The sequence below is a fragment of the Tachypleus tridentatus genome, unplaced genomic scaffold, assembly GCF_004210375.1.
Source record: "Tachypleus tridentatus isolate NWPU-2018 unplaced genomic scaffold, ASM421037v1 Hic_cluster_2, whole genome shotgun sequence".
NCBI classification, from domain to species: Eukaryota; Metazoa; Arthropoda; class Merostomata; order Xiphosura; family Limulidae; genus Tachypleus; species Tachypleus tridentatus.
The window spans coordinates 30,980,595-31,005,242 of NW_027467782.1; the positions used below are offsets into that span (position 1 = coordinate 30,980,595).

The 24,648-nt window shown below is 34.3% G+C and overlaps 1 long non-coding RNA gene across 15 annotated transcripts in view; it reads left to right on the forward strand.

Annotated features, from left to right (window-relative positions):
* The first annotated feature begins 979 nt into the window (after positions 1–979).
* Positions 980–24,648, forward strand: part of LOC143242837 (uncharacterized) — a 186,155-nt gene continuing 162,486 nt past the window's right edge. Inside the window, exons 1-5 of one of the 15 annotated variants that reach the window (XR_013023312.1) lie at positions 980–1,177; positions 4,260–4,346; positions 12,845–12,982; positions 13,871–14,028; positions 21,364–23,585. This is a non-coding gene — a long non-coding RNA (uncharacterized LOC143242837). Of the gene's footprint in view, positions 1,389–4,259; positions 4,347–12,844; positions 12,983–13,870; positions 14,029–17,998; positions 23,586–24,648 lie in introns of those variants that run through there. The other 14 variants (XR_013023313.1, XR_013023314.1, XR_013023310.1 and 11 more) reach the window with 14 other exon arrangements.

Sequence of the window (24,648 nt, forward strand, 5' to 3'; positions counted from 1 at the left end):
AGAAAGGTGCTCATACTGATGTCCAAGCTTCAAATGGTACAGCGGTTTGTTTGCAGGCTCACACCACTAAAACCAGGGTTTCGAAGCCCATGGTAGGCAGAGCACAGATAGCCCATTGTGCAGCTTTGTGCTTAATTCTGAACAAACAAACAAACTGATATCCAACGAATTTTCACTCGAATTTGAAAAGTTTATTACAAAACTATACTGCTTTGAAAATGTAAGTCTTTGTATTCGAAATTTTGAGTAACTTACAAGTTATTGTATCACAAAACAATATGAACTCAAATAATAAATGAGCCATTTATCCCAATCTCATATACACTTTGAAGTACTTTAATTTATAGTTTGTAATTGCAATAATAAACTCACAACTACCGCTACTACCAGCTTTGATCAACATCCGACGTAGAATTTTAGCTTTACACATTTCGTGGGCATTTGTTTGTTTGTTTGGGAATTTCGCACAAAGCTACTCGAGGGCTATCTGTGCTAGCCGTCCCTAATTTAGCAGTGTAAGACTAGAGGGAAGGCAGCTAGTCATCCCCACCCACCGCCAACTCTTGGGCTACTCTTTACCAACGAATAGTGGGATTGACCGTAACATTATACACCCCCACGGCTGGGAGGGCGAGCATGTTTAGCGCGACGCGGGCGCGAACCCGCGACCCTCGGATTACGAGTCACACGCCTTACGCGCTAGGCCATGCCGGGCCTTCGTGGGCATGAGCGCCAGTTTTAGTACTAATGCAATATTAAACATTACAGATTAAAATCACATTAATTACTTACCTTAGGATCTGGAGACAACTATTGTGATATCATCCAAGTCCTATTTTTCACCTTTTAATCTCATAATACTGCTAGAATTACAAAATATTCCATTCTACCAACAATGACAAGAATATAAGCATACGTACGCTTTTTAATATTCTTAATATGACGAGAATTTTCTTGCAGATTCGCTTGGCACTTTTTTGGAATTGTAGAGGTCGCTCGATAACACATGTAGCTTACTACGCTGGTCACTGACAATTTTCAAGCAAAATATTGCATTCAATTCGTTGGGGTTAAAAGATATGATGCAGTAAAATGTTTATAGATTTATTTATGTGAAGTGATCACCCCAAGGAAAAACCAAACGAATCAGGAAAGAAAATTTACAAGAAGAGAAAAAGTGAAACATATTTATATTTTATTGTCGTGTACAAGGACATTGTAAATATTAACCAGTGCAATATTTGTACTTGTAAAAATGTACTGTAACTTGAATTTATCGTAGCTGCTAAGCCTAATGCTGGTCTGTGAGGGTTAATACGAAAACGAGTTAGTTAACCACATAATTAATAATTGTTCATTCTCATTACAAGTAGTGTCTGCCGAATTGGGTAAGTATATTTGGACAACGTTTTAAAATGAAATTATTAGTATAAAACTTATAAGTTGGGACTACATAAATTGTAAATTTACAATTTTTAGACTTTAAAGGCAATGGTGAAAAACGTGCTTCGAATTGTGGCTCTATTGTAATCAGAAAAAGGTATTTCTAGTGGTTGAGTAAGTCCTACAGGTTATTATGGTTTTATTCTTACTGTCACTTGTACACGTGAAGCAACTAGTAAAGCTTCAAGAGCACTTAACAGGGCAAGTACTTCTCTTTATAACTTAATTGTATTAATGACTCTTTATGTGCAAGTTTTAAACTATGAAAAACTAGTTTTTATAATATTAAATAGTTTTTCATTAAAACAAAATCAGATACAAGACCAAAAACAGCATGGGTAGATAATTGCACTTTGCAGTCACTTCGGATCTTTAGTTAATTGGTTGATACCTTTACCAAAACCTGATTGGCCAAAATACAGATAACTGTTGCACACTTTGTGAAAATTTGATCTACAGCTGGCCACAAAACAGATGTCAACATGCTACAACATTCAGTGATTAAGTGTGCTGATCCTGTATTGATAAAGTAACATTGATACAGGAAAAGAAGAAAGTGACTTGTAAGTTCAAAGTGACAGTGTAGATGTAATGGTTCAGACTTAGAGGTCAAAATTGCATAAAAAACAGGTGTGAAAGAACTGCAAGGTAATTTAAAAGTATGAAGAAAGAGAAAATAAAGGACTGATTCATCTATTCCACTGGAGAGTGATGAAGACGAAATGTCTAGCAGAACTTCTGAGGATCCCATGGAGTTTGTGACACTGAATGAATGATGCAGATAATCCAAGAATTGAAGTGTAAAAGCAAGACGTTGTGGTATTTCAACATGGCACAGGAGCAATGCCGATTCAATTTGGTATTGAATGCACAACAACATTAAACTTTCCAAATCAAGAAGCTCGATGAAAAGCATCAAGTTTCAGTGCTCTTGAAAAGAACAGTTGATTGCTTGCATTCTGCATGGCAGGATTAAGGATTTTTTAGTACTACATTACTTCCAGGAGATCCAGATGATCTTATGAACATGACTGGAAATACAATTAAATCTGATGATACAAAACTATTCTCATATGCCAATAATGTGCAACAAGTTTTGCCAGAAAAAGTTATACTTGCACTGATATTCTAGTCAATGATGTTTAAAGAAATGAAAGATAGATTGAAGAACAAACTTTTGAAATAGCTAGATGAGAATTATCCCACTGATGTGAAGGTCATGGCCTTTGTACCTACTCTGAAAACAAAAAGCAAGAATGAGAACAAATAGTTAATAACATAACATACACATCTTCCAAGTTTACTACTGTGTACTATGGGAGTCAAAAAACTTTCAATAGCATTACTAAATCTGCATATTTTTTTCATAAAACTTTGTAGGAGATTTTTGTTCAACCAGAAAACTCTAAAAGTGAGTTTTAGCTCATTCTAGAATGATTTTATTTATTAAGGATAGCCATTCAGCACAAATCCGTGTCTGGCTTGTGGAAGCAGTGTTAAAAATTTGCAAACAGTCTAAAAAAGTTGATTTATTTATATCAACCATTTGTAATTTTAATGTATATGAACAGAAACTAAAATAAATGGTTATCTGTGTTGATGGTGGCACTATTTTTCTCTCACTTTGACTATCTGAATTAGATTTACATTGCTTAGCTTTAGGCCAGACCATAAAATAACTTGTTGCAAAATTCATGGTTAAATTTCAAAATTTCTTAATCAGAATGAGAATTGATACATGAGTTAGTTTCATGCAAAGTAATCAATTAATTTTATGAAAATAATCAACTTGTGTGTCCAATTATTACCATTTTCAATATTCAGTAATCAAAAATTAATCTTTTTAGAGGCAGTTCACGTCTTGCACAGAAAGCTGTCTTTATGTCTGCCTTAGAAATTTCCATGCTACTTGTGAAGTTCTGCTGATTGTGTGAGTGACTAATTTCCTCACACAGGTTGTGTAGTAATGATGGATTACAGTCATGTTGACTAATTGTTTTCAAATTACATTGTGATGCTTCTTGTTTGGTGATATTGTTTTGTCTGGTGCACATGAGATGGTGTGTCAGGTAAAGATGAGACTGTTTCTTTTTTCTGTTTTTTTATAGTATTCTTTGGCTAGTGTATCAAATCTGATTTTGAAATAACCAAATACTTTGTTGAGGTCAGAAAATGACTGATTTGGGGTATATTCAGTGGTGATGCACATCAACACACACACATCCTAAATAGATCAGATGAATTTAAATTGGGTCTGATAAAGGCAAATTCTGGGTGTTATTTACTTCATTTTACTGCTTTAATATCGTGCTGAAAAGGTGTGGTCAGTTCTTATAAACATATGAGAAGACAGTGCATTAGCATTCAAAATATTAGTCAAACAAGGTATCCAAGGCTACCTTAACTTTTACCAGTGTTTGAAACTGCAGAATTTTCTGTTGACCTTTTAACATGTCTTTAACACTTTGTAATTTCATAATTATCATCAACATTGTCTGTAGAAAAGTATGAAGAAAAACAGTATGAAAGGCTGTGTAAAATAATACTTCCATATAGTTATCTTATAAGTACCACATTAATGTCAAATTCATAAAGTGTAATTTTCATCTTAACAGCTGTCACATTTTTTTATTTTTAATGAACATTTATTACATAATATGTTTTGAATATTTTAAAACTCTAATTATCTTTTAATGCATAATTTGTTTACTTAATCAGTGAAATAGTATGCCATGTTTATTAAAGTTATTGATACAAAGGTTCAAACAAATTGTTGGTAATATAAGAGTAATCACACTCTACTCACATTACCTTAGGTAGATCAACAAGTAGGAAGAAAAAGAAGGAAATTGAGGACCTGAACTTGATATTCAAATCTGTAATAACACAGAAAGATGAGAAAGGTAAAATACTACTCTTTATATTGTGAAATAGGTTTTTTCTGTCACCTTGCTTGTGGAGAATGAAGTTAATGTTAGATAACACTGCACAACAAAGTTTTTGCTTCTTTAACACTGTTGGGTGTTCCTTATAGATGTTTGGCTGCTGATCATGAAAATCACGTCCACATTTGCCCATTACGTATAGTTTCATTGAAATCTTCAGTTTTGCTACAATGGGAAAACAATATCAGGGCAACTGGAATTTGTCAATGCTTGCTGACTACTCTTGAACACTGGAACGTGATGCACTGGACATTGAATACAAACAAAAATTAGGAGCAAAACACTTTTAATTATGTTGAACTTAATAGTGTATTACAAACATAAACACAATTAAATAAGTTATTGCCAGTAAACAGTTAACTGACTATTTCTCAAAGTTTCTACTGATGAAGCAAAACCAAAACTATATTTGTGCATACCCACCAGATACCTGCTACAATCAGCAAAACCTTTTCAGGAAGCAAAAAATTAAAAAAAAATTGTTGTGCAGTATAATTTTTGTATGGAGTGTAAAGGTTTATTATTTTAATTTTACCTAATACCCCTTGGTGTGGATTCCTGTACGTGGTGAGGGGACCTCCCAGGGAAGGTTCTGTTCTATCTGGTTACCTTCTCTGGGATCTAAACATCCACCCACGTGTTTGCCGTCGCGTGGCGACCCGTGAAGGGGAGGAGAAGATCCTGGTGGTTGAGGGGTCCAACCCTAACACACCACTTTGGCCTCAAATTCCTGTAGACAGGCCTTTGGGTGGCCCCCCCTGGGTCAATCGGCTGGTCCACTTGGGCTAGAGTCAACCAAGTACCAGTGTTGGAAGTTCTCAACGGGTGTTGTGGACATTGTGCCTGATGCTGGTGTTTGGGTATAGTGCTCACGAAACCCTGGCGTTGCTGCATTGTCCTTATGCGACTTTGTAGTGCGTCCCTTGTAGGGCTCCATGGTGGGTGGGGTCAGTGGGTACCGAAATTTTTCCTTTTCCTATGGATCCTCAAAAAATTTAAATAAAATTGTAAAAAAACAGTCAATGGGTAGCGACCACGTCTTGAATACTCAGAACAGCAATCTTCAACATCAGTAACACATGTACCTCATTTTCTTATATTACATTCTCTTTCGAAAACCTTTAGGGCAAATGTCCCCTTTTTTTATTCAAAAGGGACTAGAGGGACTTGCTGGCTCTCCAAAATCAGTAAAGAAACTTCGATCTGGTGACATATTAGTTGAAACATCCACATCCCAACACAGTGAACTCCTGTTGAAATCAAAGGCAATTGGGGATATACCTATTGAGGTTACACCCCATGCTGCCTTGAATTCTTCACGAGGAGTTATTGTTGAAAGGGATTTGAAGAACGCCCCCAGTCAGAGATTCTCGCTGGTCTCTCCACTCAAGGAGTTTCTGCAGTGAGGCATCTCCACTGCAAAGATGGAATTACACTGCCAACAAATACCCTCGTTTTAACATTTACTTCACCACGTGCACCTGCCACCATCAAGGCAGGTTATCTCATTTGCAGGGTTTGGCCATACATACCAAACCCTCTTCGATGTTTCCAATGTCAGAGATTCGCCACTCAAAGACATCTTGTCGTGGTTCCCTGACATGTGCTCGTTGTGGAGGCAAGGACCACGATGCCTATGACTGTGACATGAACCCACATTGCGTAAACTGCAATGGTTCTCACCCTCATACTTTCATTCTTGCCCAAAATGGTTGGAGGAAAAAGAGGTGCAGCGTTTGAAAACAACACATAACATTAGTTATCCTGAGGCTCGAAATTGCTGTCCACAACTCCATCTCGGACATATGCTGCTGCACTTCATTCCACAACTACAGTGGGAGTGCAGACAGATCTCTCTGTGCCTCCAAAAGAATCGTTTTCAAAACAAATGAAAAGCCTTTTGACCTCCGTGGTTAAAAGGTTGATGAATCAACTACCACACCTATCTCTGTCCCTCCCATACCTTCCAACACACCTCAAGATCCACGTCCTTCAGTTTCAAATACAGGCATTTCTTCTGATACATCTTTTTCTCCCACCACAAGAGACAACACAATTATTCGTTCGCGTCCTCAGTCACTAGATTCCCCTTCCAATAACAAAAACCTACCCACCCGACACAGAGCAGGATCCATGGAGGTTGATAGACCTCCTCCAACTAAAGACAGTAAAGAAAAAAAGACGTGGTCGTAAACCGAAGGGTTCTCCAGCCACTTCACCTACCCGTTCTTAAAATGGCCACCTTGATACAATGGAACTGTCGAGGTTTACGTTCTAATCTGGATGATATCAAAACGCTGATTGCTTCCTACCATCCTGTTTGTCTTTCTTTACAAGAAACATTTCTCAAAACTGCTGATACTGTCTCCATTCGGCAGTTTTCTCTGTACAGAAATGACAGGTTGTGTGATGGTCGAGTACATGGAGGGTGGCACTGTTGGTTGATCAACACGTGCCCACCCTGTCTTTGTCACTCAACACACCCTTGGAGGCTGTAGCCATCCGTATTTCCTTGGGTCATACCATCACTGTTTGTTCTCTGTACCTGTCCCCTGGAAAGACATATGATCAATCAGATCTGGATGCTCTCGTTGAACAATTGCCATCTCCGTTTCTAATCCTAGGGATTTTAATGGACATCATCCCTCTGGGAAGTGCTATTATTGATGGGAGGGGCCGATCTGTAGAGCGGATGCTCTCTGATCACAATCTTTCTCTTTTCAATACTGGTTCTTCCACTTACTTTCATGCACCTAGTCAGTCCTTTACCGCTATTGATCTCTCAGTTTGCTCCCCTTCATTATTTTCCCATTTTTCATGGAGGGTTGACAGTAATCCACTAGGCAGTGATCATTTTCCAATCCTTATAAGAGAGACTGGCCGTGGTCGATGCCACCCTACCCGCGTGCCCGGTGGAAGCTGGATCAGGCAGACTGGTCCACTTTCACTGCTCTCGCAGAACTTGATCCTACCATCGTAAATCAGCCATCAATAGACGACTGTGTAGCAGCGGTAACTGACTGTATTACACATGCAGCTGCTCAGTGTATTCCTAAAACCTCAACACGTTTTCCACGATATCCTCGTCCGTGGTGGAATCCTGCTTGCCACTTAGCACGGAAGGCTCAAAGCGGGCCTGGGATACTTTTCGTAGATATCCCACACTTTCAAACCGGGTTGCTTTCCAACGGGCCGTGCACATGCTAGGTGGGTAAGGCGTCACAGCCAGAAGGAATCTTGGATTAAGTTCACAACCAGTATATCTTCTACCACCAGTTCCAAGATCATATGGGACAGGATTCGAAAGGTTAATGGACACTACAATTCTATCCCCTCTCGATCTTACTCTCTGATGGTCAGGAGGTGACTGATGTTCGAACATCGCTAACACTCTAGGTGAAAGCTTTTGCCGGGTATCTAGCACTTCTGCTTGTTCCTCCACCTTCCTGGCTATCAAGACTCGGGCGAGCGATCACCTCTTTCCTTTCGAACTAACTGTTTCTTTGACTATAATCGTCCTTTTACCCTGGTGGAACTAAAAATGGCCCTTCATCGGTCTGCCAGTACGTCTGTTGGACCTGATGATATTCATTATGACATGCTGCACCATTTATCTCCTGCTTCTCTTAATGTCCTTCTGATTGTTTTCAACCGGATCTGGCAGAAGAATGTTTTTCCTGATGCTTGGCGCCAAGCTATTATTTTACCTTTCTCTAAGCCAGGGAAAGATCCCAAGATTCCTTCAAACTACCGTCCAATTGCTTTGACGAGCTGTCTCTGTAAGACATTAGAAAGGATGGTTAATGCTCGTCTTGTTTGGTTCCTTGAATCAAACAACCTCCTCTCGCCCACACAGTGTGGGTTCCGTCGACAGCACTCCACCACAGACCACCTAATTCGTCTTGAAACATCTATCAGAGAAGCCTTTCTCAACCGCCAACATCTTGTATCAATATTCTTTGACATAGAGAAGGCTTACGACACAACATGGAGGTATGGCGTTTTGCGAGACCTCCATACATATGGGTTACGTGGCCATCTACCCATGTTTATTAAAAAATTTTTAATGGACAGGAGATTCCGGGTTCGTGTGGGTTCGACACTTTCCGTTCTTTTGTACAGGAACTTGGAGTCCCTCAAGGATGTGTATTGAGTGTTACACTCTTCAGTATAAAGATAAATGCCATCACTGAACAACTCCCTCTCACTGTTGCTAATGGGCTGTATGTCGATGACTTTCACATCTCATGTCAGTCGTCAAACATGAGATATATTGAGCGGCAACTACAAACCGCCCTCAATTGTGTACGGAAGTGGACTATGGCGAACGGCTTTAATTTCTCTCTCTCAAAACTGTGTGCATGCACTTTTGCCGTCGACGGGTATTCACCCTGATCCTGAACTTCATATCGGTGGAGTTTTGCTGCCAGTTGTCCGGAGACCAAGTTCTTGGGGCTTATCTTTGATCGTAAACTGACCTTTATACCACACTTAAAGCAGCTTGGTCAAATGCACAAGAGCACTGAACATCCTCCGTGTTCTCTCTTCTACAAGTTGGGGGCAGATCGCTGTTCAATGTTAAAGGTATATCGTGCTCTTATTAGATCGAAACTCGATTATGGATCAATGGTCTATGGCTCTGCCAGACCCTCAGCCTTAAAGATGCTGGACCCCGTTCATCACCAAGGACTTCGACTCTGCACTGGGGCTTTCCGTACCTCTCCAGTTCAAAGTATATACATTGAATCTCATGAACCTTCTCTACACCTTCGCGTTTGCAACTATCTTTACGATATACTTGAAACTTCATTCCTTACCAAAGCATCCCACCTGGAAATGTGTTTTCCTTCCTCGGTGGGCAGTACTTTTTCAGAACAGACGATCTGTCATTGCTCCGTTTGGCCTTTGCATCCGGAAGCAATTGGATGAATTGGGTCTGTCTTTGGATAACATTGCATGTTCCACAGGTCGGCCCATCCCACCATGGCTTATTACAGCCCCCAAATGTGACCTTTCTTTCAGTCACCTAAAAAAGGCAGATACTCCAGATTGGAAGTACCGTCTTTTATTCAATGAATATCTTTCAAACAATCATTCAGTTCCTATTTATACAGATGGTTCCAAATCAGGTAATTCAGTGGGCTCTGCTATGGTTTGCTATGGATCAGTAGTTGCACGCAGAATCCCTTCTACAGCTTCTGTGTTCACTGCTGAACTGTATGCCATATCTCTTGCCCTGGATCATATTGCAGCTGAGCAGTACTCCAACTGCACTATTTATACTGATTCGCTTAGTTCTATACTTGCCTTGGAATCGCTACACGTTGGCTCATATCCTATTCTCGCTGATATTCGTAACCGACTGGCCCGTTTCTCATTAGCAGCTACTTCAATCCAGTTTTTCTGGATACCAGGCCATGTTGGTATTCGCGGGAACGAGCTTGCAGACATGGCAGCTAAATATGTCTGCTTCAGCACCATCACTCCTATGCCTATTCCGCACATGGACTATGGTGTTATCTTCAAGGGTCGGCTCCGTGCCAGCTGGCAGTCCACTTGGAGTGAGCAACGTGACAACAAACTTTTTCAAATCAAACCCAAAATTGGACTTTGGCCATCTAGCTTCCGTAAAGTTCGGAAGGAGGAAGTTGTTCTCACTAGGCTACGCATTGGTCACAGTTTTTTAACTCATCATTTTCTTTTATCTGGAACTGATGCACCAATGTGTAATTTGTGTAACACTCAAATCACTATCAGCCACATTTTACTTTCTTGCCATCGTTACAATTCTCAACGACGGCAATATTTTAAACATATTTTTCCCAGGGTCAATCTGTAACATTGGACAGAGTTATTGGTGATGGTGACTCTGTCCACCTTGATAATGTTTTTAATTTTTTAATGGCCATTAACCTTTTAATCTCATTTAAGTGTTGCATGTTTATTCATTACACCTTTTTAATTGTGGTTCCTTTTTTACAGTTTTAATCTCTCATTCAATTTGACATTGGACAATAGCCAGAACATTAAATAACTCGACACCAGGACTGGAAAGGCCAACTTCAGGTGACTAACGCTCCTGTTTGAACTATCCGTTTGAACTACTCGTTAGTCATCCTGGCAGTTGTTATTATACTTTACTGCATGTCATTTCACACTTTTACTAATTAACTTTTTAGTACTGGCCATATTGACTCATAACCCGGAACCAGGACTGGAAAGACCAACTTCAGGTGACTGACGGTGGTTTTTATAGTTACTTGTTAGTCTTCCTGGCGGGTTACGATCATTACCATTCTGCTACAGGTAGTTCTTTACAACTTTGTTGACTGGATGTCAACATTGGTTTTTACGCCATTTTCTGTCTTAATTGCCGTTTTGCTTTTATCTTCAATTACTTCTACAAATTTTACTCTATTTACTTGACTTGATCCTTTTACTGGACATTTGGCTACTCATTATTACGATTTTGCGGAGTGTCTTTTAAAACTTTTACTTTCTTTTACATTTTGATAATAGCTGCTATGACACATAACCCAGAACCAGGACTGGAAAGGCCAACTTCAGGTGATTGACGGTGGTTCTTGAACTTACCTGTTAGTCTTCCTGGCGGGTTATGATCATTACCTTTTTGCTAGAGTAAATACCTTACAACTTCTTATACTCTACCTTTTATCTTAACATTGTAGACTAGGTGTCAACATTGGTTTTATACTTTTTTGTTTTACCTTCAGTTCCATTTATGTCTGTTACTACATTTATTTATTTTTTTATTTATTTATTTTTTTACATTTTTACCGAATGTCTGGCGCAGATAGCCTCGCTGCTTTGTGCCATAAAACACTAAATCAATCAATCAATCAATCAATTACCTAATACAAATGCTAGATTAGACAAGCTTTCCCATAAGTTATTTCTATGTAATTTGATAGAGAGTGTGAGCAGGAAATTCTGAAATTTGTATATTCCCATTGTTGTATCACTTTCCAGTAACATAACAAGTATGTGATATGTATCTTAGGACAACTGGTGATACCAAAACAAAATTGAGAACAATGTTTTGACCTTCTTAGGTCATCTCCAGATTAACAAAGAAGGAGTTTGCAACAGTTGTCCTGAAATACATTTTTTACTTCAAGTTGGTTTCTCGTCATCACGAAATACGTGATATATTGTTAATCACTTAACCTCTCCCTACATGTTGATATGGCATGTTTTTGTAAACATATAAATACAAAGATTTTTCTTTTTTTCCATTGTTGCTTTTGCTTGTTTTGAAGTGGTGTAAAATGAGCAGGAGAATATGTCAATGTGAGGTTTAATAGTGCTAAAAAACATAGGATTTTATAGTTAACTGAAGACTTTTAAGAATTACTACATAAAATGTTATTAATACAGATTATCTTTGGATACATCAATGATCTGGCTGTCTAAGTTGGTGATAAAGGATTTTAAGATATTATTTTTTAGAAATAGCAAATAACATAAGTTGATAACTCTTTCAAACTGAGTTATTCAAGAAAAAGTTAAAATACTTTCCAGAATTATTATGGTTTTTTATACCTTATGTATTATGTAGAAACTGAAATACATCATGATGTATTCTACCATATTAATATTGCTCTTGACATGTAGTCTTAAATGTGTTTAAAGATGGAACCTCTTTGCTTTCTACTTTTAGAGATACATTTCCCTGACATAAGTGAGGATTTTTTTAGCATTAGTCATATATAAAAGAATTTCTAAAGTGTGGAACATCAGGTTTACAATTTCACCCATTTAAAGTTCTAAATATTTATTTTTCATTATTTTTTTAAGGTCTGGCACTAAAATTGTACTAATGTATAACTTGTAATTATAAATATTTATTCTTTATCAGTGAGAGTTAAATATTTTCTTTCGAGTGGTTGGAAAGAAATACAGTTTTATTCCATATGAGTTCTGCAGTTATAACACTTAGCAGAGACATAAATCAGGTAGATAATTGTGACTAACCAACAATAATTGGCTTTATAAGTACAATGACATTATTTACGTAGCTAAAACTCATTCAAAACAAAAGCATAAGCTATTATATTACTGTAATTTTATTGAATGTTATTTTTATACATTTTAAAATGCATGCTGGTACATTTTATCTGTTTTATAACTTTAAAATTAAAACAACTTGTGTAACAAGTGTGTGGTACAAGTATTGTGTACATATTAACTAAAAGCATGAATTATTATACTGTACATAACTATCTTTAATATTAAATGAGTGTTCATAATTTTGTGTGTTTTTCAATAGTTAGGTCACTGATATTCTTAGGGTGAATCAAAACAAGTGATAAAGTCTGCTTAATGTAAATCACATACCACAGCATTGAAGTGTTTTATCTTGTTACTCTCAACAAGGCTACAGTTCAGTTATATTCATCTCTTGCAGAAAGGTGATATAACTATTTTAATTTCAGGAACTGATCCTAAATCTGTACTGTATGTTTTTTATAAGTAAGAACAGTGTAAGAAAGGTGACAAATGCAAGTTTTCCCACGATGATGTTGAAAATAAGAGTGAAAAGAAGAGTATTTATGTAGACTTGAGAGATGAAGGTAATGTAGTTTATTTTTTTATCTATGTATCTATTATCTACTAAAAACGTAAAGTATAAAGGTTTTTTAAATCAACTGTATGGTTTTCTGTGTTTGCATTATTAGTGTTAGACTACTGAAGCATTTTAAGAGTTTAAATGACAATCTTCAGTTGTACCTTTTAGAAAATTAATGTAGATAAATCTAATTCTGTTAAGGGTTTATATCTTTCATTTCAAATATAAAAAGTTTAAATTCTATATTTTTTGGTGAAGATGAATTTTTATCTAATAAATAATTTGGATTTCAATCAATTATTGCATACTGCACTTGATAAACCAGAATAAACATATGATATCATAGAAGAATATTCCTGCAGCTTTCAAATAGTCAAAAATATTTTCAGAAGTAAAACCACAACAACAAAAGAAACAAAATTCCTGTCTTTGGTATTTTCCTCTTTTTCCTGAGCCTGACATTGAGGTCACTTGTTCACATTTATGAGAGCTCTGGGTATCTAATATGTTGACAAACCAAATTACTGCTGCAGTAATATATGATCAGTGTATTGACTATAGAAATTCCCATTACAGCTGAACATGCTACTGGTAAGATTTTCCAGGAATTTAGTTCAACGTTATGTACAGACTAATTCTAAGGAAATTAGATTCATGGGTTTAGCCACTGATTTCTTCTTCTTTTCAGTAAAACAATGTTTCTAAGTAAGAATGTAATCAATAAGAAGACATTTGGAGTCTGTTTTTCTTTGTTTTTAACACTTTTTTATTTTAGCCTGTCATATTCCACACCATTTCAAGAGTTTTAGTTTTCCACTACTTTTCATGCTTCCAAGTTGTTTGCTTTTGGAGAGAATTGCTCTTCTCATACTTTTGTTTCTGTTGATACCAGTTCTACCAGGGGACCGGTACATGTTGATAAACTTTACCACACTTCAAATCTGGTTGATATACCTATGGTAGTTGTGACTCAGATGTCATTTGTGTGGCTTTACTCTTATTTACACATGGGAGAATTGAGTATTTCATGTCATTAATGTATGGATTTTGGTAAGTTAGATATTTATATGTCTTTATTCACCTAAGTTATTTTAAATGAATTGTAAATGAGATGTTGATTATTAATTGTGTTATTACTAGATACATTTAATCACTTTGCAAGTACATTAATCTTACATACTTTGTGGTCTCAACAGATTTCATGGCTTTGTTAGTTCATTATTAGTAATTTAACTAGGTATGTTTAGCCTAGATTATTTGTAAGTTACAATTATTACTACTAGTAACATATAATTATTTTATTTTTCAAAATTGTTAATCATGTGCTAAACCATTTTCCCTTCATAATCCACAATTTAAAATTCTTCCCCACAGTGTCCACTTCATTGCCCTATATCATGTTTTCCATTTCAGGACTTTCCTGTTTGTTTGGACAAACCTCAATTCTTTTTTCACTCTATGATAATTTGTGCTCTTCTCTCTATGAATAACTAGATAATGTTTGCTTCTGCTCATTCACAGTCCATAGACCACACTCCACTGATTCTACAAGATACAATAGAGGGAGGATTCCTCATGACAGTGGGGGAAATCCATTCTTAACTCCTCTCAATAACCCATTCATTTGGGTAGTTTTCTTCTTTTCAACCTCATTTGGGCCTAGCCTTCTCCTTTTCAGGTTTGGAGCAAGCAGTTCACATGTTCTTCACCTCACATTTCTTGCAGTTAAATGTATTCTATCTTTGTGGAGATGTGAACTATGGATCAAACTTGTATGTATTCACTTTAGTGGGAACTGAGAGATCAGTGAAACTTCTTACCCATACACACTGCCCGCATCCATATACTAGTAACAACATTTACTAGTTCATGTCTTGCATTATGTATTGTATGTTATAAAATGTTTTTCATTTTAAGTTTAATTTTCTTCATTAGTAAAACTTGTGATTTCTTTACTAATGTGATGTTAACGTGCATCTGCTTACAGAAGAACTGAATCATTTAACCAATCAAAATAAGTGTTTGTAATAATTATTTTAGCAATTAATCAAAATTATGATTGAATCAGTTGTCATGTTAATAATAAACTAATTGAAATTAATGTTTCTAGTTATTCCAAATATCCAGATGATCAAAATATTTGTTAGGTACAAACTTACATAAGAGGCAGGTGTGGGGATGCTTTACGACTTCCATTTCCATTAAATTTACTATTCCTGTCATTGTTACTGCAAAGCTACAGAAGCTATCTATCACTGCACCAATTTTGAACCATTGACTGTCAGCTTTCTGGCTATTTTAATAATAAGGTGTAAATTTATTGTATTTTGATTTTTTTCAACACTGTGTAATGTTTGTACATTACAATTGTATCACTATTATTTAAGGTTGTATAAGCATGAGCAGATCTAGGGCAGGAACCCAAGTGGTCCAGTCATTCATATTTTTAGTAGTTAATAACTTTATTCTTCAGTTTTGTATAAGAGAATGCAGGTGAGGTGAATGGATCCATCGGGGTAAACTTTATGCACATTTTTCAGAGATTAATAATAATATTGTTTAATATTATATTTAAATAGACATTAATTTAAGGTAGAGATCAAGGGAGTTGAAACCCCATCCCTTCTAGCTCTTCTTTTTTAAAGTAATACCTGTATCATTTAATGTTTTTATCTGTGGGGTCTTAACTCCTCCCTCCATTTCCCCCCATTCATTTAATTAGGAAAACAGTCAATAGTATTGAAAATAAATATTAGGTTTCAATATCTGTTTGATTGGTCTATTAATTACCTTTATTATTATTTATTTGAATTTACTTTATTTTGAATCTGTAACAGTCAGGTGTAGATTCAGCCATTAACTTATGAATACAATAATATGAACATCAACTGAATGTTTCCCTGGTAAATTATCAGGCCTTGGCTTTTTTCCAGAAATTAACAGTGTGCATGCATTCTAGACTTTATGGAGATTTGTTTTTAATAAAGTTAGCATTATTTTTCTGAATTTATAATGCACAGTGGAGGGATTTAGACATTTTCATTGTTGGTTGGTTAGCTTGGCATTTCATGGTGCAAAGCAACTAGGCTGTCTGCACCAGACATTTTGGTAATGAAGTTAGAAAAAAATTACCTTTTTTATCTAAATGGTAATAAAAAAACTTTATTTTAACCAAAATTTTGAAAAAATTTATGGTTATTATTTCTTACATCATTTGTAGCCCTTATATTTATGACACTTGTAGCTCTTGTAACATATGCCTACTTTAAAATCTGTTTTTCATTGTTTGAAAGTTATAATGTCACAAGTGTTTTAGTACTGTTGATATCCAAAATAAGTAAAATGCAAGTGACAAAAAAAATTGAAAACAAACTCATGTTTGCAAACACTAAAATGTGAATAGAGGTGTAGACATGGTTTTCCTTTCAAAATATAATAATTTATTTCAATTAAAGTTTAAAATGTTTGTTTTTATTTTCCAATTGATCACATTAGTAGAAATAAAGATATAGATTTTAAATTGTTCATTACAACCTATATGAACTAATAATAATAGACTTTCTAATTAATTTTATCACTAATGACTTGTAACACAGGTATAAATAATAAAAACAATGAATGTGATGTACACTTATTAATTAAACCACTAGAAGTCTAATTGGACCCCCTCTTCATAAAAGAAAGAAAGAGAAACTATTCTTGCTATGATAACAATTGTTGAGAAAGTTTAAATGTACTTGGATATAGCACATAGACTATCATGTGTTGATAAAGTTAAAATATAGGTTGTTTTTTATAGCTTTGTAAAGTTTCTTTTGTTGTGAATTCTGAATGTATTTGTGTATAAAATTATATTTTAAAGCTAAAGAAATTTTATTCAAAGAGAAAATGTATGATAACTTTGCATAAGGTAAGTAAGCTTATACAGTTTAAAGATGGGTTGAACTGATAACAAATCTTATTAAAAGTTTAACATGATAATGAATGTATAGTGTTTGGAAAAAGTTTTGTCATCATCAGGAAAGATAGGCCTTGTGCAACACAACAACATGGTATCCAGCTAAAGTGAAGCCCTTTCAGATACCTTATGCAATGAAATACAGTGGAGTGCCGTTAAGATGCAGTATTTGGGGAGTCAACCTTGTTAACCACGGCTTAATAGGTCCGCGGATTAAACCTTTGTGACTGAAAAGTCGAAGTCGCCAACAGCTCAGAAACTGAAGTGATGTCTATTGGGTGTGTGGCTAATATTTATACAATTCCATAAAAATATTGGATTATCGAATTTAAAATAATACTTTAATTATTGATCACTTTTTTCACGGATTTACCGCGGATTAAGTTTAATGTATGGAGAGGTGTGATTCGGTAACAATGGCAGCCTCCATAAAGCTGGCATACAGAGCGGATAAGGTAGATTAACGGTCAATTTCTACTGTAATATATTCTAGTTATTTCCCAAATTAAAGCAAATCCTTTTTAAATATCTCCTTGAAGTTATAAAGCCAGGATTAAATTTGTAAGCCACGTTTTTGCACTTTCTTAAATTAGCGGTGAGCCGCGATAATCCTCGCTCATATTCGTCATGTCAGTGTCAACGACAAGGAGAGTGTGAGAAACTTTAGAAAGCCAGGTAGTAGATTTAATACATCAAAAATTCTGGGACAAGACTTGCTACAGCGGCTTAAGCAATTTCGCGGTTTAATGGCGCTCCACTGTACCTTACAAAGCAGGAAGCTGAGGCAATGTTGGAAGCTGGAATTGTTAAGCCTTCAAATTTAGCCTACCATTTACCAGTTTTAATCACAAAAATTAGAGATAGGTTAACTGTTTCTAAATAAATTTCCAAAAGCTGAATCTTGTGATGAAGTTCAACTCTGAAACTATGGACAACCTAGAAATTATAAGGTCAGGTTCTCTTCAAAGATCAACCTCAGTAAAGGTTATTGCCAAATCCTAATGAAGACAGGATTTACAGAGAAGACAGCATTTTAATACTAGATGGATTTACCAATTTCAGCAGGTGCCAAGTCAACTCTGCAGAAACATTCAACTGTATGATAAGGATGATGCTGTGCAACACCACCAATATCAAGCACTATGCAGATGCCATCCTGACACTGTGAAATGGGATAACAACAAAATGTTTTGTTACCAACTGGAATATAGAAAGTTTAATAACTAAAATATCAGAAAGCTCACAAATAAGTCTGTTTTTAATATTTATACATTATGAGTGTCAGTATCAGTTTTTTTAAATAGATGAATGTGTTTCATGGTAACCACAAGTTTCATCACATGTTAAGTATACCATCACTGAGATGTTTTGAGAGAACAAACCAAATGCATCACCTTTTACAGTTACAAATTTATATATGATCTGTACATGTCTGACTGTCAAGTTTTTAAATGACAAAAATGTATTTTCTGTGTGTTTAATGCTTAAAAACAACATTAAATAGAAATATTTTATAACTTATGTACTTTCCATCTAAGTGGTATTGTAAACAAGTTAGAAAATCTTGATTTTCTGTATTAGAACTTACTTTTTTAGTGGGGGTTTCTTCTTAAAATGCTTAACAAGTTTACAATTTTGTAAATTAGTTCTGTTTAAGGATTTAAACATCTACAGTTTGTATTTATTACCACCAGTTAAGAGTACTTATGAAAGAAGCAAAAATTATGCAAAGGACAACATTAAATAATGTTCCTCTTCTTTTTTTGTTACTAAATCCCTAATAATCTCATTAGATAAGAATTGTGTGCCCTACTTTGTGGAAAATAATTCCTTGAATTCCTTGAACTGATCAATTACACTCAACCCATTAGTACCACACCTTTTATAACCCATACAAGAAAAGCACATGCTTACTCCTTAATTTTTTTCAACCACAACATTATTCTAACGTGATATCATTTTTAATTTTTTCTTTCACTCTGTTTTTTTTCCACTAATTTTTAAATTACCCTTAATTTCACATGACAGCTTTCATCTTTTTAACAGTTGCCATTTTTAGTTAAATAATTTATTTATCTTCATTATTTGAACAAAATAAACATTCTAGAACATTACTTAATAAATATTTACAATATCACAATATCTTGCAATTTCCTACCATATTCACTAAATAGTAAAATTGTACAATTTGATGACAGTATTTTATTTGGTGAACATATTAAAAAATATGTTTACAAACACTGCAACTTAATAAAATCATAATGTGTTTATTAAAAAGTAAAAACAGTAACTATAAACAGAGCATCAACCAAATAACTTTATTATGCTTTAAGCAATCTCAAGTTATGCAACCTCTTTGCTTCATACAATATACATTTCAGTGTATAGGTATATTATTAAACCTGATGATGACAAAACTTTTTCCAAACACTATACATTCATTATCATGTTAAACTTTTAATAAGATTTGTTATCAATTCAACCCATCTTTAAACTGTATAAGCTTACTTACCTTATGTAAAGTTATCATATATTTTCTCTTTGAATAAAACTAAAACTATAGCTTTAAAATATAATTTTATACACAAATACATTCAGAATTCACAACAAAGGGAACAGAAAAGATAAGTAATTAATATGATTTTAATCTGTAATTTTTGATATTGCATTAGTTTTAGAACTAGCGCTCACACCCACGAAATGTGTAAAGCTAAAATTCAATGTCGGATGCTGATCAAACTCAAAACTAGTAGTAGAGGTAGTTGTAAGTTAATTATTGCAAATACAATTTAAAGTTCTTCAAAGTGTGTATGAGACTGGGATAAATGGCTCATTTATTATCTGAGTTCACAATATTTTGTGACACAATAACTTGTAAGTTATTCAAAATTTCGAATATTTGTTGGACATCAGTTTGTTTGTTTAGAATTAAGCACAAAGCTGCACAATGGGCTATCTGTGCTCTGTCCACCAGGGGCATCGAAACCCAGATTTTAGTGGTGTGAGTCTGCAGACATACCGCTGTGCCATTAGGGGCTTGGACGTCAGTATGAGCAATTTTCTAACATCTAAATTGAATTTTATTAGGTGTCAGTTAAGTCCTCAAATGTTACCTAAGAGTATTAATAATAGACGTAATACACTTAGCAGATTAAGTGAAAAATATTAATTCTTAAAGCTTTTGTCTTTGATTGATAATATAGTATCAAAGAAACTGCTGTTGTGGCATATAATACAACTCATTTAGGACATTCATTTGAAGCATTCTTGGAAATTTCATACACACACATATATATTCTTGTGGGATCACTGGCCATTAACAGGGAGCCAAAGGGTCTAATATTACTGAAGATGAAAACATTTTTAAATTGTTCAGTTACTTATTTTGCTTATGCTTGTGATTTTTTTGGATAAAATACAAATAATTTTCACAATAAAATGTTATTACGTAAATTTCAAATATTTGCACATTTTATAGAAATGTAATATAAAAACATTTTCACCATTTTAGTGCTAATTTGATAAAAAATACGTATATACTGACTATACTTCATATATGTATATATACAGTCATAAACTATAGCAGTTTATAAAATAATTTTTAAAGGATATTTTAAGTGTAATATTTTTATCATTTGAGTTATCTATGATTACACAAGATAACATCTACACTCTCACATAATTTTGAAAGGTATTTTTTTGAACATTTAATTATTTTCCTATTGTAAATAATATGATATGATGATGGATTTCTGATGAATCTTTGTAGGTAATGGAGCCTTTTTAACAATAAAATATTGTTTTCACTGCATAATGCTCCTGTCTTACTGGTAAATATCAGTTATTCTCTTTGAAATGAAACATCTGTTTTCAATTGCCTAACTTTAAACTTCATACAACTTTTGAACCACTTACTTAATCAAATAAAATTCTGGTTCTTATTCCATAGTATCAACTATTATTTGTATCTTGATAAAATTATTGCAAATATTAACAACAAAGGCACCATATATAAATATACTCTTTAAAAAAAGAAAGGCAAAAGGGATATTTTTGTTATTTTAAAGAGAAATATATGTAATAACGTTACAAGCTCAGAGTATGTGATGTTACACGTGTTAAGGCACTGATTGTCAGACCAAAATGACAATAAAAGTTGTGCACTTTGAAAACGGAGGAAAACATCGGATTTTCGCCAAAACGCATGCGTATCCAATAAATTTGTTTGAGAGATCTGCAAAAAACGGCTCGTTTGGGTTGAGAAAATATTTTACATAGAAGAGCGAACAACGTTTCGACCTTCTTCGGTCATCGTCAGGTTCACAAAGAAAGAGGTAACTGACCGAAAGCTACCTGAGTGTCGGAATGTAGAGGGCGGTATTAGATGTTTGAATATATAATTTATTTATTTTATTATATTAATATAGCACCATCACAAGGCTATGGAATCGTCACCAACAACATGGATCAACTCGTGACCGTCCACGATCTGGCAGACCTCGTGTGACCACGCCCGCACAGGATCACTACATCCGTTACGTCACCTTCGGGATAGGACCACCACTGCGACGTCTACTGCTTCAACAGTCCTTTTGCACATTCGAGGGAATCTTACGGACTTCGCCTTTGCAGACTTTGGATGTTCAGCAGTGACTGTGCAAAGTTTCACACATGTCACACAGAACTACCGGAATAAACTTGTTAACAATATGTCTTATATTCTGCCTTTTGCGTTTCTTTTTTTGAAGACTATATGTTTTGAATCCCATTAGAAAATAATAGTGGTGTAAAGGTTTAAAATTATTTAAGTATGATTATTTACACACATTGAAAAACCTTCAGTAGTTTAATGTATTTGATTGAGGTGAAAAAGCTAAAAGAATTAGGAATCGTGTTTTTAGAGAAATTTATAATTTGAAAACAAGAAGGCTATTTTAACCTTGATATAAGATTTTGATGTGGGCTACCATTGCATTTAATAGCTTATAAGGCTCACTGGCATACAACAACTACAGTAGTGGTTGGAATACTATTGATGTCAGTAGTTTGTTATAACAACAGTTTTTATAATATGAAGTTTGTGAATGCTAACTTAGAAAAGGTATTCACTCCATAACAACTGTTATACAAGTGTTCATTGTCTGTTCCCTAGTAGGACAGAGGTTAGTGTTTGAATTTATAATGTTAAAGTCAGGGTTTTGATTCCCCTTGGTAGACACAGCAGATAGCCCGTTGTTGCTTTGCTATAACAAAACAAACACATTCTGTCTGATATGTCTAGAATATTATCTACCATCCACTCACCGTATTGTCTGACTGAAATTATATATGAATGAAATCATTAGATCATTAATGCATGTAATAAACCTTTGAAGTCCAAAGTACATGTAGTTTTTAAATTAATTAATGCATTCAGAGGGAGATTTTAAGTTTCTAACTTGTTATATTATATTCTTAAAGTTTATTTGTAATTTTTCTCTATTTTTTCACACAACTATTTAAAAGTTATTATATTTTATTAGAATATCTCTCCTTTATGATTGAACCTTTTTACATTTATTATTCATGTAAAATAATAACATTTGGTCAATCTAGAATCTCGTAAAGCTGAAAAAATATATATCTGAGACAGCTCATATCATTATGTTTTCATCATCAACTTTGAGGGTTATTTTAGGAGTCACAAGACGATGAAAAAATTCCGTGCGTATAAAAAAATTTGCTAATGTGTTCATGGGCTATGTAGCAGTGGTAGTGGATTTATCAAGTGGAAGCTGACGTATGCTCTCCATAGAGAGCCATTGTGTGGGTTTTCTGTACATTAAAACACAGCTGGCTACAGTACAATGTTTTATCACATTTTAACACTACTGGTATGTATTTTTTTTTCTGGTCATAATCAGCTATGTTTTTTGAGTGGTTGTGATACATGCTTTATTAAATAGTGGGGTTTAACTACATTGCTTTATTAGGTAATTATAGCCTTTAGGTGTTAATTATCATCCCTATCTGGTAAAACATAACAGAAGTGATCATGTTGTATATTTTGTTTTTTAGTGAGGTATGAGTTTAGTGCATTATGTAATCATAGTATTTGATTTTGTCCTGTTGAGATGTTAATCCAGTGTTTTGGTATCATGAAAATTCTAGTCAAAAGTAATAATATCTAGATATTTTCAAACATTTGTTAACTTTTCATACAATCGTTGTCTTCAGTAATTTTACTCGTGAAAAATTTAAAGGAACTCAGCATTAACAGTTTTATACCCCTATAAAAGTGTTTCTTGTGCATAACATCAGGGTCAGAAAAGCAAGAACTTGTTTATCCTTTTAATAATACTAAAATATTAGTGTATAAACATTTGATCATTTTTTAGGTTTTGTAATGTCATTAAAACTTTTAATTACTTTTCCATTATTTACAATTTGTTACCCTCTTGTAAGTTACAAAAAACAATGTGCTCATTACCTTTGAAGGAGTTTCAAAATGACAGGGTTTATAATTTTGTTGTTTTCTGACAATAATTTTATAATAGCTCAGGCTGCAAGCTAAGAAGTGATGCATTAAATTAATCCTGATTCTCCTTTATTATGTTTATAAAGAATACTTGATTATGAGTTCTAATAAAAATTGCCAGGTTTATCAACAGCTTTACTTAAAACCTTTAGATACCTACCTTGTAGCTTAATATTGGAAAATGTCACTACTACAGCAGCTTCTTGGATATAAAATATGGAAATTATCAGTCAGGTTTTCAAAGAAATCTATGCAGTCTTGATGACATTCTGTAAACCCTGACATAATGTGATTGGGATTAACTTGTTGCTGCTTGCTGGTAATATCAGCAGCAGGTTACCACAGATATATTTTGTTCTTACCATACATATACAGTAAATGCCATTGAAATAATGTGCTTTATGTAATTTCAGATTACTGTACCTATATAAGCAGCTGTTTTATGTGGGACGAAATTCTCCTGCAGGGTTAAGAACCGAAAAGAACAAACCAACATTTACTATTATAGAGTATATATAGCTGCAAATCTACAGTATGACTTAAATGAGTCTTACAAATCATAATGATCAAGTCTGATTGTAAGCACTTGTCTGTAATGGCAGATTCATTGCTCTTAACTTTAACCCTCTGTTCCTGGAAACATTTCTTGAGACGTCTCTGAACTAAGTAGTTTAGAAATAGTAGATATTTTATTTTTACCTAAAACATTGAATGAATTTTTATTTCTTAAAAAATTATAGAAGTTGCTGTTTAAGAGATGTTTTCTTGTAGGAAAGACAAATAGAAAGTTCACTAACATAAGTTTCAGTATTAAATGATAAAGAGAAAAAACAAACAAACATGCAAATCAGGTACATATTGTAATGATGCTAGGAAAACACTAGGTAAAAAAAATCAATTAAAACAAACAAAATATAGGAGTTTAAGAGTGTTTACAAGAGAATAACTTATTGTTTAATTTTAAAAGTATAATAAAGAGAACAGACTACTAATATTCATCACTGGTACAACTCACTTACCATTTCAAACAATACAATGTTCCTCTTCTACAAGATGGTTCGTGTTTAACCTTCCAGTCCTCTTTACCTCAAAACTAATATCTGTAATGTTAAACATCTTTTTTCTTGATCATTTAATGGGAGTGTGTACAAAGAGAGCATACTCATATCAAGAATTTCAACTTACATTCTTAGTC